Source organism: Nuphar pumila, chromosome 5, assembly GCF_984573655.1.
Source record: "Nuphar pumila chromosome 5, dmNupPumi1.hap1.1, whole genome shotgun sequence".
Taxonomy (NCBI): domain Eukaryota; kingdom Viridiplantae; phylum Streptophyta; class Magnoliopsida; order Nymphaeales; family Nymphaeaceae; genus Nuphar; species Nuphar pumila.
The window spans coordinates 132,780,926-132,798,441 of record NC_143253.1 but is presented as its reverse complement, the minus strand read 5'-3'; positions in this window follow the sequence as shown (position 1 = coordinate 132,798,441).

The window sequence follows — 17,516 nt, the reverse complement described above, 5'->3', positions numbered from 1 at the left end:
CTCGTCACTACGAAATTAAGATCCACCTATATAATTTTAGCAAAAGTCACTATTTCAACAAAACACAATCTAAGATTTTCCTATACATCAAAATAGCTAAACTCAATTTAGTTGCCACAGAACTAATAAATCTTAGTTTTGAGACATTTTTTACAATTATTTTTCTTTCACTCTACTCTCATAATCTCTATCACCACCATCATCATCACTACCATTTCTTTGTCATTATTACCACCACCATCTATCACTATTGTCATCACCGTTACCATCACTACCATCCATGGCCACCACACCATTATCATTGACACCACTACCATGTTGGCAAAATCATTGATGAGTTTTTCTATTGACACCAAGGTTGACACCACTCACCATTCTCAATTACCGTTACCATCTATCACTATTTTTATGGTTATTCAGTTTTGCTAAAACTTATAGGCGAAACTCAATTTTGTAGGCGGTTGAGATTCTTTGAAATGTTGAGTTTGGCTAAAACTGTATAGGTGATTCTCAGTTTCGTTGGTGATGAGTTTTGCTGAAACACTGAGTTTCATTAAAATAGTATAGGTGAATTTCTGTTTTGCTGAATGGTGAGTTTCATTTTTCATGTTTTAGTAGAACGGTAAAATTTTAAGAAATGCTCCCATATTCAATGAAAATAGAGCAGGTGGATATACAAAGAATATTACAATATCTTGCAGTTATTTTCGTAAAATAGCATTATTCTTAAGGGTAGTATAATCAATTTTCATATATTTTATATGCACTCAGGTAGGATAATCTATCGGATTTAGATTCAATTAGTATTTGTTTAGATGTAAATTTGCTTACTCAATGAAAATTTAAAGTCTAATTTTATGAGAGAGAGAGTACCAATAATTCAGAGATATTTTTATTTAGGAAAAAGGAAAAAAACCTTAGGTTTATCAGCCATCTTTCATGCATTTCAATAATTGCACGTGATTTTGGACCCCCACTTGAAATGTGACCCCAACTCCACCTAATGATCCTAATCAACAACAGTGGATAGGAGTCTTCAGGTTGTTTTTCAAAAATCTAACCCTGCATGATCCATTTGCTAAGAAATCAAACTTGGATAATGTTTTTTTGAGAAAAAGGTGATTTTTTAAGCATTGAATGTTTTTTAAAATTATAGACCGCTGATTTTTTGAATCTCATGAAAACCTAACTTGTATTGGAATCGGATGATCCAAAAGTGGATTTCCACAAAATCAAGCACATAAATCATATCCACACACTAGGCACAAAAAGAGTGAAGCACCTACCCATTACTATATATATATATATATACATGTTCTAACAAGGCTCACAAAGGCACCACTCATCTGGTAAGGGTGACTTCTTAACATTAACAAATTAATGGAACGTCACAGGTTCAAAACACCCTAGCCGCCGTTGCGAGGAAGGTCAAAGTTAGATGTACTCCTCGATGAACAGGACATGTGTGGTTGACAATTGAAGGATTTTCTCTTGACCAAGCAAAAAGAAAAACCAAAAAAACGTAGCTTCATGGTTTTGATTTTAACCTTCATCCCCATCTTCATCCTCGTTTCATGTCCTTCATTCCTGGTCGAGGCAGGGCGAGGCGGGACGGGCTTTGTTTCTCCCAAATTCACTGCCATCCCTAAAGACATTTTAGTTATTTTTACTAACCGAGATCGGAGACAAGTGGAGTGGAACAGAAGAAAGCGTAAGTCCATCCATCCCCGTTTCATATCCTTCAAGAAAGCGTAATTTTGATAGAGTCCAAAACAATGGGCCACAGGTTAAGAGGATTTGAATTATTGAGAATAATTTTACTTATTTATTTTATCAGGGCTGCGGCATATAAGGTTGGGTGGTCGTTAAGGTTCCATGGTCATAAAAAAAAAGTACTTATTTATTTTTTTCATAAGAAACCCAATCCGATAGAGCTTTAATTGACCCCACCTTATAGTGGTAAACCTCGGACGATTTGACCAGCCCCTCAGTGTCGATCGATGGAGACCCTATCAGAGTGTGCTTTGGATGCCGTTCATCCATGAGATGAACGGCAATCCAAATGGTAATCCGTATAATGTGCCTCTGACCTGATCCCTTCCCTTCCCTTGTGGGTTTGATCCCAAAGAAAATCGTTATTGAGAAAACATACCAAACTTTTCAAACAGTCAATTAGATGTTCAGGACACCAATTAAAAAAGCATACCCACACGTAACATTGTCTCACCTTGACACGTTTTCGTTTGGGCTTTGTGCATTGACTTCCTGCAAAGCCTTCTCTTGCAAGTGATTTCTATGGAGGGTCTCAGCAGCTATGGATAGGATAAGAACAACTAATCGGAATTTGCTTTTATCACGGTCGGGAAGCGAGAAAGATGTAGGAAAAATGATGCAAAATAGAAAATCAGTATGGATTTTTTGGCCTTTTCAAAAGAGAAGTTTTTTTTTTTTTTTTAAATATATTTTATTTTATAGCTTTATCGTGGTAGAAAAATGTTTCCTACTAAGAGATGTTTTTCTTAGACTCACTGCCACCCATCTCACCACTACCACCACCACCACCACCCACAATCTCACCATCACCACCACCATCACTACCACCCTCTTTCTCCTAGCCTCTCATTTTTTCACATTTTCCTACTCTGTTTTTCTCATGCTACACAAACATGCAGAAAACTTTCTTTTGAAAAACTTCTCATATCAAAAACTCTCATAGGCAAATTTTTTTTCCTATGAGTTTTTCTTTCTTCCAAACGTACAGGAAAATTTGTTTGTCCTATATATATATATATTTTTTTTTTGATAGGCAAGCTGGGTTTAGTCAGACCCCTTGAACTTGCAACATCCCAACACAAGGTGACATGCACTCACAGCTCCTACCAGACAACTGGAGCCCCGGCTCCATTGTTTATCCTATATTTGGGTGAACAAGAATTCCATGATTGAATGTTGTAGTTCTCTAAAATGATCCATGGACATGGAGATCAAGGCCCTTGTCTTGATCAGACTTTCTCTCAAATGGGGATGTTAGACTCAAGGACTTGTTTGAGGTCTCCACCATAGTATATATATGTTGAGATAGAAAACCTTCTAACGTAAAAGGATAAAAAATATTATTTTACCATGGTATGAGTCTGGTTCATGTATTACTTATAAGATATAGGTATGATTTTTCTTATGGTGTGTTCGATTGGACCCAGGTGTCCTAATACCGGCATCTCAAATCAGGTGTGAGTCTGGTTCCACCTAGGTTCGAACCAAACCTAACCCATTGACTAGTCATATGTATGGGGTGAAAGAGTCTTGATTTAACTTGGTTACCTCATGTGCATGGGTTATAAAAAGGGGATCTTTTAAGTGAGAGGTAATATAGCTTATTTGGGTTTTTTTATTTATTAGAGTTTTGGGTGCTATTTCTCCCGTGTGTTCACTTTGACACAGTGAAAAAGAATTCTCGTGTTGCTACCCTATGGACAAAGGCATTTTTGCCAAACCACGTTAAATCTCATGCATGATTTATTTCTTTGTTTTTTCTTTCAAAAAAAAAACAAACAAACTTTGTTTTGGTGATCTTCACATTGTATATTCCATCAAAATTCGCATAGTGATTCTGGAAATGATAATGGTGCTCATATGAGCCCATAGTTTAATAGAGAAATTATTGATTCACTGGTGGGTTACCTATGAATGAAAATGTTAATTTTTTTATTTTATATTTTATATATGTATTATTTGTAGCTCAGACCTTCAGATGTGATCTACATGCTTAATTGAGTAGGGACCAACAGTTAGGTCATGTTTTTCCAGCATATATACAGTTTTTTCTTGGGGTTGAAAAATTCTAACAGCTTAAAGTGTACCAAAATTTTACCCCCTTAAAAATTCATGTTTTTATGACAAAAAAATACGACCAACCACTACTAAAAGGACTATTTTGAATACATCTATAAGGTCAGATTTGGTCAATACGACCCTATGAGTTTCAGGTAAAGGGTTCAGAACCCCCCAGTGTCGCCAATTGCTTCTGGCTAGGTGTAGAAGACAAGAAGCAACCCTTTTTTATTATCACCATCAATGTTGCCATTAAATGTCTTGCAATTACCAAACTTAGGTGTGTTTTTTGTTTTCACCAAAACTTTAAATGTTTTCTTTTTTTTTTCAAAGACAAAAATTATTGCTTGGAGGGTAAATAAGTAACTTTATCCTATTGACTCAACTTGAGTTAATGATGATAACCCAAGTTAAATTGAAAGAAATGTGTTTTTGATTAATAGAGCATAGGGGTGGGCAACGGGCGGGGCAGCCCGATGAGCCAAGCCGACCCGGCCCACCATGGGCTGGGTTTGAGCTAGGATTTTATGCTCGGGCCTATTAGGAACCAGCCCAAAATGCAGCCCGGTCCATTAGCGGGCCGGTTGGGCCCGGGCCAACTTGATGGGCCTGAGTTATACAAAATAAAAATAAATAAAATTATTTTTTTATGAAAACTAGAAATCACAGAGTAACTTGGGTACATGTGAACTTGTTAACTACTGTTAATTACCTAATTAATTGTACTAATTTTAAGAAAAAGATAATTAATTGTACCAAATCACATTAATTGCACACACATTTGGCTAGGATTGTTTTGTGTAGGAATAGTCTTATTTGGGCCCGCCCTTGTCAGTTCAGACCCGACCCGCTTCACATTGGCCTGTTGGGCCAATGGGCCTCTCTTCAAACCCGAACCAGTTAAGAACTGGGCCAAAACCTGGTCTGATAGTAAATGGGCCAGACCGTCCGGATGCCCACCCCTACTAGAACATAAAATTAATTAGGTGTGTTTTTAACAATATCAAAAACTTGGTTGTGTTTTTTATTGTCACTAAAACTTTGGGTGCGTTTTTGAAAATTTCCCTAAATAAAAGAAATACATGCGTTGCAACTGAATAGGTGCTTAATAAATTTCAGTGTCATTGCACGGATACTTGATCGAAGCAGGTTATATGTTCTCCCCTGAAGACACATTGTTTGCTACAGTGCGTGTTCAGGGGTCCAAATGAGTGCCACATATATAAGCTTGTGGGGCTCGTATCCCCGTGTGTGTCGACATCACTTAACATCAAAATCCGGTGTGATTGCAAAGACTTAAGTACCCTTTCCCGCCATTCTCGCCAAGAAACGAAAGTTCGAGAAAAAGACAAAAATGTCCTCCATCTAGAAAAGTGAAACGATGGTTCGAGATCCTCTATCTAGAAAAGTGAAACGCCGGTTTGATAATGATGTTAACTCTTCAAAGTCCAAACGTTTCATTTTTGCCCTAAGCAGTAAACTTTTGCACCATCTGCTGTAACAACAGCTCCCTTTGACGACGCACCTCTTTGCTGTCGTCTGTTGCCCCAGACCCTCCTTTGTCATTGTCTATTTTCATCAGAGCAACTTTTGTCGTCGTCTGCTGCCGCTGGAGCACCCTTTGCCTTCGTCTATTGTCGCCATAGCACCCTTTGACATCGTCTACTACCATCGAAACATCCTTTGCCCTCGTCTACGTAGTGGCAACATAGTTGCCACCATCAGCTGCATCTACATTACAGGTGTTTCTTCTCCACTGTCGAATTACCAAAACTCGTATCATTTCGGTGAGTTTCGTGTAAATTTTCGTTATACAAACAAATCAATTGTAAATCTGAATGTTAAATCTTACAACTGGTTTTACTATTCATGCTAAATAACACCTATTTTCATAGTGAAATAAATCGATTTGTACCTATCTACCTTCTGGGCATCGAAAAATAGTAAGGACGATTTATTCTTATGAAGCAACAACGATTTATACGTTTAAAGCAGTAACAATTTAATAAAATTACCAGGATTTATACTTAAGTTTGATAAATCGTACAACAATATTTATGTATGAAGCCCAAACGTTACAACGATATGTACTTATGAAAATTGCGATTTCTACAACGATTTATAAGTTTGAAGCAACAACAATTTATACATTTAAAGCAGTAGCGATGTGTATTTATGAAGTTACCTCGATTTGTACTTAAGTTTGCTAAATCTTATAACGATGTTTACTTATGAAGCCAAATATTGCGATGATTTGTAATGTTGGTGATTGTTTAACGAATAAGATAATTTGTATTATTATATACTTGGAGAGATGGTTGTAACATATAATGATGCAATTAAATTTATGTATTATGCAAGTTAGCAATGTCTAAAGCTCGTCAGACAAGAAATCTGAAATGATCTGACAGTCTCATCTATATGAGCGTTATGAAAGGTACCAAAATATAATAAAGATTGAAAATGATAAAGAAAGGGACAAAATGTTGAAATTGTATTATGCAAAGCAATATCCATCAGATATTGAGGCTGGAGATCAAAGGAAGCATGGGGAAGAACTAAAGATGAAGAAGAAGAAGGATGACAAAGAGAAGGAAAAGTAAAGAAAGAATAAGGAGGGAAATGAAAAGCAAGGGCAAATGAAGGAGGAGGAGAGGGAGAAGAAAAGGCAGATGAAGAAGGAGGAGGATGAGAGGGAAAGACAAAGGAAGGAGGAGGAGGAGAGGGAAAGACAAAGAAAGAATAAGAATGAAGAAGAGAAGAAAAGACAATTGAAGAAAGAGGAGGAAGAGAAGAAAAGACATGATGAAGATGGAAGAGGAAAGACAAAAAAAGAAGCATTAGAATGAGAAAGAGAAGAAAATACGAAGGAGAAGGACGATGAAGAAGAGAAAAAAAGGCAAATGAAGAAAAAAGAGGACGAAGAAGATAAGGAAAGAGAAAAGAAAAAGCAAAGAAAACGAAAGGAAAAGAAAAAAGCAGGAGGAAGATCCTACAATCTCTTATTTTCTCTTGTAACTGTGTGTTATATTAGTGAAAACTCCTACAATGCTTGTGTGTGGAGAATCACTGAACAATGTAATTTCAAGTCTTTCATTCTTGTGTCTGATTTACCTTTATGGTATCAGGGCGCTGATATTGGAAGGAGTTCGCATCATTTTTCTTTTTCACCATGACTATCAACAATGATGCATTATCCCCAGCTGCCCATAAATATCATTACCCAACTTGAAAATGTAGCGAACTACATTACACTCAAGCTGAATCATTCTATTTTTCTGTTATGACAAACACAAATTCTTGGCTTGATGGTGAATGCCCAATTCCTATTGCAACGTCTCAGAATGACAATATTGAACCCAGTCTCGATCTCATTGCATGGAATAAGTCTGATCGCCTGCTCTATAGATGGATAACTGGGACATTCTCTGAGGAGGTGCTCTGTCAATTGTTGGGCTGCAGACATAAGCTGAGGGTAAAGCACACTTGTGAAGTCGTTTGCTCATGTTTCTAATGAACGTGAGTTCCTGCTGATGCAACGGCTCCAACTGTATTGAAAGAGAACCTTTCAATTGTTGAATATATCACAAGTTTCAAGACTATTTGCAATGAGTTATCCACGATAGGTAAGCCGGTTGAAGACAGAAATAAGGTCTTCTGCTACCTAATGTCCTTGACTCAACATATGATGCTTTTGTTACAACAATGATCAAGCCACCAGTTCATGAGTATGATAACGTGGTGGCATTCCTTCAAGGTCACGGGACCATGAAGTCTATCCATGCTTCAGAAGAAGGCATCAACAACAATGTCGCTTTTATCGGTCAGAGAGTGGATAAGCGAAAATTCCAAAACAATGGCAATCAGTATTTTAATTATAAGGGGCGTGGCTTCATGTAGGACAGCCAGTCATCCAATAGAAACAACCAAAATAAGGAGGGATCTAAACCAGGAGGAACTAGCATTGAGCAGGCTGCCAAGGTTGGTGGTCAAAATGGGTCCAAGCAAGGAAAGGAGAAGGGAATCCTATGTCAAATCTGCAACAAGTTGAATCACAGTGCTCTCAACCTTACCACAGTGAAGATGTTCCTCATGCATATGTGGCAATGAAGCTCTTTAATTGATAGTCAAGACAATGCCTTGTTCCCGGTACGAGGGCCACATCACACATAACAACCAGCTCAGGTAATCTTGAAACCTCCTCTAAATACTTTGGTTGTGATAAAAAATGGAAAAAACCTGGAAATTACACATGTTGAAACTGCCAATGTAAATTTAAAAAGTAAATCTCTTAAACTTGAGAATGGGTTAGTGGTTCCTGAAATTAAAAGAAAAAACCTTATTTCAGTAAGCCAACTAACATCTGAAATCTGATGGTTTTGTGTGTTGGAGCTGCTTTGACCCTTCCAGTTGATCGGTAAGAAAGCACACATGAACGGAGATTGAGGAAGTCGATGCGATGGCAAGAAGCCTCTTGGGACTCGAACTGGTAAATCAAAACCTCCATATGTGACGGGCAGTCAAAGCAAAGGCTGAGCGTAAGCACTTGTCCGGAAGGTTTGACCAGACCCCTGCGCTAGGCCCCCTCATCAATGGGCATAATTCACCAAGTGGCAGCCGAGGATAGGATTGGAGATCTCTATGGGTTTTCATCAAATAAACATGAATGAATAAGAGGTGTATTTCTCAACAAGGTTTAGAACTATTAGTTGGGATCAGCATTTGGGCCACTTTCACGCCCAAATTATTGAATTTTTAGAAAAGAACCAATGTTATTCAAATAAAGTCGACCCAAGCTGCCAGATGTGTAGGATTTGTAGGTTGTTTATGTCTAAAGAGGAACATTGTCAAGAAGTTTAGAAAAAAAAACATTGTGATATCTGGGGCCCTACGCCAGTTGTTTCTCATCAGGAATTTAAATTTTATGTTGTCTTTGTTGATGAATGTTCTCGGTATACATGGCTCTATCTATTGAGGCACCAATCCAAGTTATTTTAAAAATTTATGAAATTTCGTAAGTTTGTTAAAACTCAGTTTGGGAAAGAAGTAAAAAAAATTCAAACCAATAAGGGGGAAGAATTTTATAGCTATGATATGAATGCTTATCTCAGAAACTATCCATATTGCACCACAGGGCCTGCCCGAAAAATGACCAAGCAAAATGACATGGCCGAGAGGCGGCATAGCACCATTATCGAACTAGGCTTGACCATGATGTTCTATGCTCAAACGCCTGTTCCTGTTCGGTTCTTGGTCGAAGCCTTTCTTATTGCAGACTAGGTTATCAATAGGCTACCGTCTCCAACATTGGATATGAAGTCACCTCTTGAAGTCTTGTACACCAATAAATCAAATTATATATGTTTACGTGTGTTTGGGTATCAATGTTTTCCCTATCTCGGTGGCTATGTTGCTAATAAGTTTGATAAAAAAAACATTGACATGTGTTCCTTGGTTACATAAGGTATATATGTATACACCTCACGGCACATGGTGTTCGATGAGTCAAATCTGCCCTATGCTAAACCTGGGACATTGATCTCTACTAGTAACAAAAATAAAGAGTTCACGACCTTTAATGAGTGGGTTGAAACTCAAGAATGCAGTGAAAAACAGGTTACACATGCCTGATGATTTTGATATTACCCGTATGACCAATTATTTTGAATTGGTTAACACTGAACTTAATCACCATGTGGCTGAAATCATGCATGATAATTAGGCTGCTGAAGAAAATCAGATTGATGAAAGTCCAAATGGAGCTGACCAAAGTACCCCTATGGTTGAAGAAAATGTAGCTAATCACATAAAGTCAGCCAAGTGGTTATCACATGATTACACGCATGAAGGATGGAATTGTCAAACCAAATCCAAGATATTTTATTACCCTGTCTGTTCCTCTTAAACCAAGATCTTTAAAATCTTTCATAAGTCAACCAGGATGAAAAGAAATTATGAAGGAAGAGATGCATGTTCTTCATATGAAAGATTCTTACAAATTGGTTCCCAAAAGATCTGATATTCATGTGAACTGGAGCAAGTGGGTCTTAAAACTAAGATAAGGAGTGATGGGACCTTGGAACTTCTAAAGGCCTGCCTTGCCTTGTGGCCAAAGGCTTTGATCACGTTACAAGAGTGGATTTTTTAGAAACTATTTCTTCTGTTATCAAACTTGCATCAATTCAGATTGTTCGTACCATTGTGTTAGCCTATAAATGAGATATTCACCAAATCGATATAAAAAATGCTTTCAAGATCTAGATTGGCCAGTACACTGAAACGTGCTATATATGGCTTGAAACAATCCTCTAGAGCTTGGTATGAAAGATTAGTATCTTTTTTTACTGTCATTGGGATTTTTCTCAAACATTATGGACCCATCATTATTTATATGTCATAATAACAAGAAGACTATTATGTTACATTTATTTGTAAATGATATCATATTGACTAAAAATGATTCATGTTTCTTACAGGAAGTCAAGAATTTGTCATGAAGGGCCTAGGTTTCCTTCACTATTTTGTTGGTATTCAACTGGTCTCCTCTTGAATAGGAAGAGATATGCTTATAAGCTTATGGATAACGCTCAAATGATTGGATCCAAACTAGTGTCAACACCAATGGTTCTTAGTGCTGGATTGAGTATAGAAGGAGAAATACCATTTGGTAATCCTACATTCTACATGAGTTTAGTTGGGGGTCTTCAATATGTAACCATGACAAGGCCACACATTTTATTTAGTGTTAATTTGGTCAGTCAATTCATGCAAAACCCATTGAACAATCCAAACGCTAAAATGCATTTTGAGGTATATACATGATACTATGGATCATGGGATCAAATTGCTATCCAATTTCCCACTTCAACTCTATGCCTTTTTTTATGTTGATTGGGCCGGGTGTCTGCCCTATCACCAAAGGGTCTACATCTGGATTTTTCTCTTTCCTGTGAGCTAATTGTATTTCATAGAGTGCCAAAAAGCAATATGCAGTGGTCAGATCCAGTGCTGAAGTGGAATACAAATCCTCAATGTCTATTACACTGCTGAAATAAATTGGCTTATCTACATTCTTCAGGATACTGAAATCTATCTTTGGTGGCCACCAACTCTTTTTTGTGATAATATCTTTGCTCTCCTAACTACAATTAAGTCATCATTTTACTTCTCATATGAAGCATGTGGAAATAGACTATCACTTCATTAGATAGAAGGTCGTGTTGAAAACATTAGTGACCAAGTATGTTGCTTCTTCTAATCAAGTGGTGGATATCTTTACTCAAGCTCTTTCCAAACAACAGTTTGAACCATTGAAGATCAAGCTTGAGACTCTCGAATGTTTGAGGGAGCATTATAGTGAGAAGACCCAGATGACAGGAGAATCAGATCCAATTGGAGATCCAAATGACAATGACATCAAGATTTTCAAAATAAAGGAGATAAGGTCATATGGGATCAGTGCTAAGGCTGGCTCAGATTCTATGAAAGGATAACATCCTACTTTGTGCCTCAATAATAGGAGATTTGCTTTGTAACTTGGTGATTGTAATCACCTTCTATTTACTCTTGTAACCGTGTGCTATATTAGTGGAAACTCCTACAGTGCTTGTGTGTAGAAAATTACACTCTTGGACGTAGGTGACCTTTACACCGAATCATATAATTCCTAGTCTTTCATTCTCGTGTCTGATTTACCTTCAGTAGCTCCCCTCCTACTTCCTACTCGGAATAGTTTTATGTCAGCTTTGGCCTTGTGGAAAGGGACACACCCTGTTATCAAACTGTTGATGTCTTTCAACCTGCTGAACGCCTTAAGCCAACCCATCTAGCCAAGCGTGCAGAGCCCTTGTGGGCTTGGGCTATGATGTTACGACTCCAATCATTCACTAGTTACATTTAGAAACAAATTAACAGCAGAACTCAGGTCAACTAGTTATTCATGTATCTCTTCAAGTACTCTTAGGAGAAATAAAATCCCATGTCTAAGTGAGCGAAGCAGCCTGGATGGTATAAAATTTTCCAATTACAAGCTTTACAGTTCAGGTAGTAGCAGTAGGAGGCACTGCCTTGGACAAAAGAAGTGCGGGAGAAAAAAGAAAAGGATATGTATAAGGATGGCAAGATGACAGAGGTTAGCGAGGAAGTAGTAAATACCAAATGGTAAAGGAATAAGGCTTTTCAACTCATCTTCAGAGAAACTCTGTCTGTGTATAACTGTTTAGTTATACACTGCCGGTCCCAAACCCGAATAAAGGAGGAGGGTTGCGGTAGGCCAGTGACAACCAACATAAAAACTTAGTCATACCCTATGAATATGAACCAATATGAGAATTTCGTTGGGGCGTTCCCTACTGAGCGACACACTATACTCTATAGGCCCGAAGGCAGTGATAAATGGGCAAGGGTTGTTAGGTCGTCGCCCAGAAGCGACACGTCACACTGGCGCCCGGGTGTGGTGTCAAATAGGTAAGGGTTTCCTCACTTTGTTGGACGGGTGGGAGTAAAGAAGTTAGTCCAAGACCATAAAATTAGGTTAGCCGCTTAGAACATAGGGTCTTTAACTTGTAAGTTGGTAGAGTTAGTAGATGTTATGTGTAGGAGAAAGATTGATATTTTATGTCTACAAGAGACCAAATAGGTAGGTGAGAAAGCAAAAGTGATAGAACCTTTGGGATATAAGATTTGGTATACAAGAATAAATAGAAATAAGAATGGAGTAGGGATTGTTATGAGTTGTGAGTTTATAGATAATGTAGTTAAGGTCCGTAGGAAGGGTGATAGGATTTTACTTATTGAATTAGTATTATGTACGGATATTATTAATATTATTAATGTTTATGCACCTCAAGTAGGTTTAAATGATTTCATTAAGCATCAATTTTGGAAAGATTTAGATGTAGTACAAGGGATATCTTATGGAGAAAAGATTTTCATCAGCGGTGACCTTAATGGACATGTAGGCATTAGTAGAGATGGATTTAAGAGCATCCATGAAGGCGATGGTATAGGAGAAAGAAACGAAAGTGGAGAAAGAATTTTAGATTTTGGTTTGTCCTATGATATGATCTTAGCAAACACTTGGTTTAGGAAGAGGGAATCTCACCTAGTAACATTTAAAAGTGAGGTTATTACGAGTCAGATAGATTTTTTCCTACTTAAAAAGAGAGATAGGGGTTGTTGCATCGATTGTAAGGTTATACTGGAAGAAAGTATAGCTACATAATATAGAGTCTTAATTTTAGATCTTAGAATTAGACAATGCCGCAAAAGAGATAGACATAGGATAGATCCTAGAATTAAGTGGTGGGCACTGAAAGGAGTTAAAAAAGGAATGTTTGTAGAGCAGGTAGTTAAAGAAGCTGATTGGTGTCTCGAGGAGGATTCAGAATTAATGTGGAATAAGATAGCGGGTGGCATGAGAAAGGTGGCTAAGGAGGTATTGGGTGAGTCTAAAGGTGGTGCACCGCTAGGTAAGGATACATCATGGTGGAACAAGGATGTCAAATTAGCTATTAAGGTTAAAAGAAAGTGTTATAGAAATCTAAGTAAGAGTCGTGATAATGAGAATTTGGAGAAGTATATGATAGCAAAGAAGAAAGCTAAAAAAGTATTTTGAAACGCGAGGGATAAGGTATATAAGAAGGTTTATGACAAGTTTACCAAAGAGGGCTAGAAGGATATTTATAGGCTTGCAAAGATGAGAGATAGAAAATTGAGGGATCTGGGTATGGTTAGATGTATCAAATATGAAACGCAAAGGGTTTTAGTCAAAGATGAGGAGATTAAGGAGAGATAAAAAGATTATTTTGATAAGCTATTTAATAGAAGTCATGCTCAGAATCTTGGAGACTTCTCCATTCCTTTTCATGAGATGAATCGTGACTTCATGCGCAAGATTGAAAAGAAAGAAATTACAGAGGCTTTGAAGAAAATGAAATCAAGAAGGGCAGTTGACCCAGATGGTATACCTATCGAGGCTTGAAAATGCTTGGGAGAGAAAGGTTTAGAATGGTTGACAAATCTTTTTAACAAGATTTGGCAGACAAATAAGATGTCTAATGAGTGGAGGAAGAGTACTTTTGTGTCTCTATATAAGAATAAAGGTGATATACAAGATTGCACAAACTATCATGGTATAAAACTCATGAGTCATACTATGAAACTTTGGGAGAGGGTGATTGAGTCTAGGTTGAGAAGGGTTGTCATGATATCGAAGAATCAATTTGGTTTTATGCCTGAAAGATCAACTATGGAAGCTATACATCTTCTTAGACAACTTATTGAGAGAAATAGAGAGAGGAACAAAGATTTGCATATGGTTTTTATTGATTTGGAGAAGGCATACGATAGAGTACCTAGGGACCTTCTCTGGTGGATAATGATGAAGAAAGGTGTTTCTCTCAAGTACATTAGTATAATTAAAGATATGTATGAAGGAGTAGTAACCAACGTCCGTACTTGTGGAGGGGTGACAACCAATTTTCCTATAACGGTTGGGTTACATCAAGGATTTGCTTTAAGCTCTTTCCTATTTGCTATAGTGATGGATGAGCTTACGAGATCAATTCAAGAAAATGTGTCATGGTGTATGTTGTTTGCTGATGATATTGTTTTGATTGATGAGTCTAGAGCTAGGGTTAATGCTAAGTTAGAATTATGAAGACAGACATTAGAAGCAAGAGGTTTTAAGTTGAGTAAGAGTAAGACAGAATATATGGAATGTCGGTTTAGTAAGCAACGGAGTAGTGATGGGAGCGTAGTGAAGCTTGGTGAACAAGAAATATCGGTGGATGATTGTTTCAAATATTTGGGATCTATCATTCAAAAGTATGGAGAAATTGATAGAGATGTAAATCATAGGATAAAGGTTGGGTGGATGAAATGAAAAGGTGCAATTGGAGTATTGTGCGATCGTAGAATGCCATTACGGTTTAAAGAAAAGTTTTATAGGACGACTATTAGGCCCACTTTATTATATGGTACGGAATGTTGGGCTACCAAGAGACATCATATTCAAAAAATGAGTGTAGCTAAGATGCGTATGCTTAGATGGATGTGTGGAAATACAATAAAAGATAAGATTCAGAACGAGGAGATACGTAAGAAGGTAGGCGTTGCACCCATTGAAAATAAGATGACAGAGAATCGTTTACGGTGGTTTGAACATATTTGGCGAAGGCCTAATGATGCTTCAGTTAGAAGGATGGAGAAATGGAAAAATATATTAGTTAAAAGAGGTCGGGGTAGGCCTAGGAAGACATGGATGGAGATGTTAGGAAAGGATATGAATGCTTTGAACCTCACCGAGGACATGGCATTCAATAGAAATGATTGGAGGAGAAGGAATCATGTGGAAGACCAAGAATGATTTTCTTTTTTGGTTCATATCGCTGACCCCAATTGTTTTGGGATGAAGGAGTAGTAGTAGTAGTAGTTGTTGTTGTTGTAACTCATCATCAGAGAAGGGTATGTTCTCCATAGAGCAACTCTGACTGTTCATGCGTATTGCTTTTGCTAGAGATGATCCCGTTTATGGGTTTCCACCGACCAAAGCCTCTTATGCATCAATTAATGCTGCAACCTGCAGCTGCATGCACTCATAATTACCAATATTCTTTCCTTTTTAATTTGATATTAGGGTTTCATACATCAACATATTCGCTTATGTGCAGACGTGCTGGCACACCATTAACTTTCACCTTCAAAGTCTCATCCCATGCTATTGGGGATGAAAAGGGTTAAGATTGGGATTGGATGTGGCCAACACCATATTGGCCTAATCGGATGTTGGCTAAATGTGTTTGAATAAAAGATTGGATCCAGATGGTGAAAAGCTCATATCAATCCGCTTTTTAGATGTAAACAAATTTGGATATCCTTCAAATTTGAATATTTGTTGGATTTGATAACAAAAAATTGTTTAAAACCATATCTGCATCCGATTATAATAGGATATGGTTTTGGCTTAGCAAATGAAACTAAACTGAATTGAATTGGGTCAGATGATGGATAAATTCCGATTCATTGACATCCCCATGTGCTCTTGCTAACACAACTAACAGATTTGCAAGATTCTAGGAACACGGCAAGTATGGGCCAAACCAAAAACTCACTGTTTTTGACATGCTTAACATGGTATATTACTGATCTAAGCAAACAGCCAAGCCCCACAACTAGTGGGATAAACATTTTCTTGGGCAGACTGCCGTCTAATGTGGTAGCATTCTTACTCTGAAGTCCAGCTGAAAATTATTGCTCTGTAGCCCACCCTTAATTCGAAATTCTTGCGAGCTCCAACAGCAGAAACTTTTTTTTTTCTAATACGTGCAGTACCAAAACCAGATTCAATCTACACTTGTTTGAATGACCTGATATTGCAGTGCTCATGTCATCTTAAGAGCCCATTCGTTTCATTCACACGGAAGTGAAGGGCCAGCTTTCATGGGAAAGGGTATGTGTTTCTAAAACTCCTGCCATCTCAGCTTATTCATGAAAGTCCTTTCGTAATGGGGAAGATATGAAGGGATTTTCATATGAAAAGAATAAGGTGGTGGTAAAAATGAGGGTCAGCTTGCGTCAGCATGACACTTTTGTTGGATATAGGTATTGGATCCAGAGTATGGCCATTGAGTTTCACAAAAAAATCTAATGACTGTGCAGTGGTTATTGGAGAGTGGGGCATGCTGCACAATAAAAAAGTGGTGAATCCCTTAGTGAGAGAGATAATGAGAATAAAAAAAAAGTGAGATCTCTCTGGAGAGGAGATTGAGAGAATCACCACCATGGAGAAGGGGGTTGGAATAGCTCAAAGAAAGAGCATCTGGAGATAGATGAATGATTGATTTCTCCTTCTAGTACACATGCCCCACCGTCCATGACCACCCTAAACGAGTTTCTTGAACCCACCGAGGTTCCAACTTTTTCATCATGATTCTTGAATGTTTGTCTCACTCATCGTCAGAAAAAGAGAGCTCAGCAATTTCTCATGAGAACTACAAGCTGTAGACAAAGTGATGTGAGAGAGAGAGAGAGAGAGTAAAAGTGTGCTTGAAAATCTATGTACTTCATTCTCCGATCATCTAGGCAAAAATGACAAATACATAAGAATGTCAGGTGCTATCGTACGTCCAAAGGTGAGTTGTAACCCGAAAACTTGTCCTTATATTTTGATAAAACATATATAAAATACGATGCAACACGCAATGTTTTAATTTTTTTTCTCGCCCTCCTTGCTGTCACACTTGTGAAATATGTGAATTTGTTTGACTGCTTGAGGAAGAAAATAAGGGTTAATTTGGATGTCAATCGATCATCCATAATCACGAAGTTTGGTTTACATGCCCCTCATCCTAGACATAGAAAAGAGCAATATCATGCCATATTAACAATCTATTAGGTAGCTAGCTAAGTCTCTATTCATGCATTGAACATATAATTACCACCATCCATGTTTTATCGATTATAGCCTACTTAGTTGTTATGAAATGAGTAAGTCTGTTGGATGCAAGAAGATAAATGATCCATTTTCGTATGAAATTGGGCATTTTCCCACCTCCATTGAAATGAATACTCATAAGGTGGAACCCATGCGGGACCCACGAGCCTTCTTATTTTTGATATTTACATGGAGATACCGCCTCCAAAACAGAGACCTAGCCGTGCTGGATTTGCCTGCCATAAACACA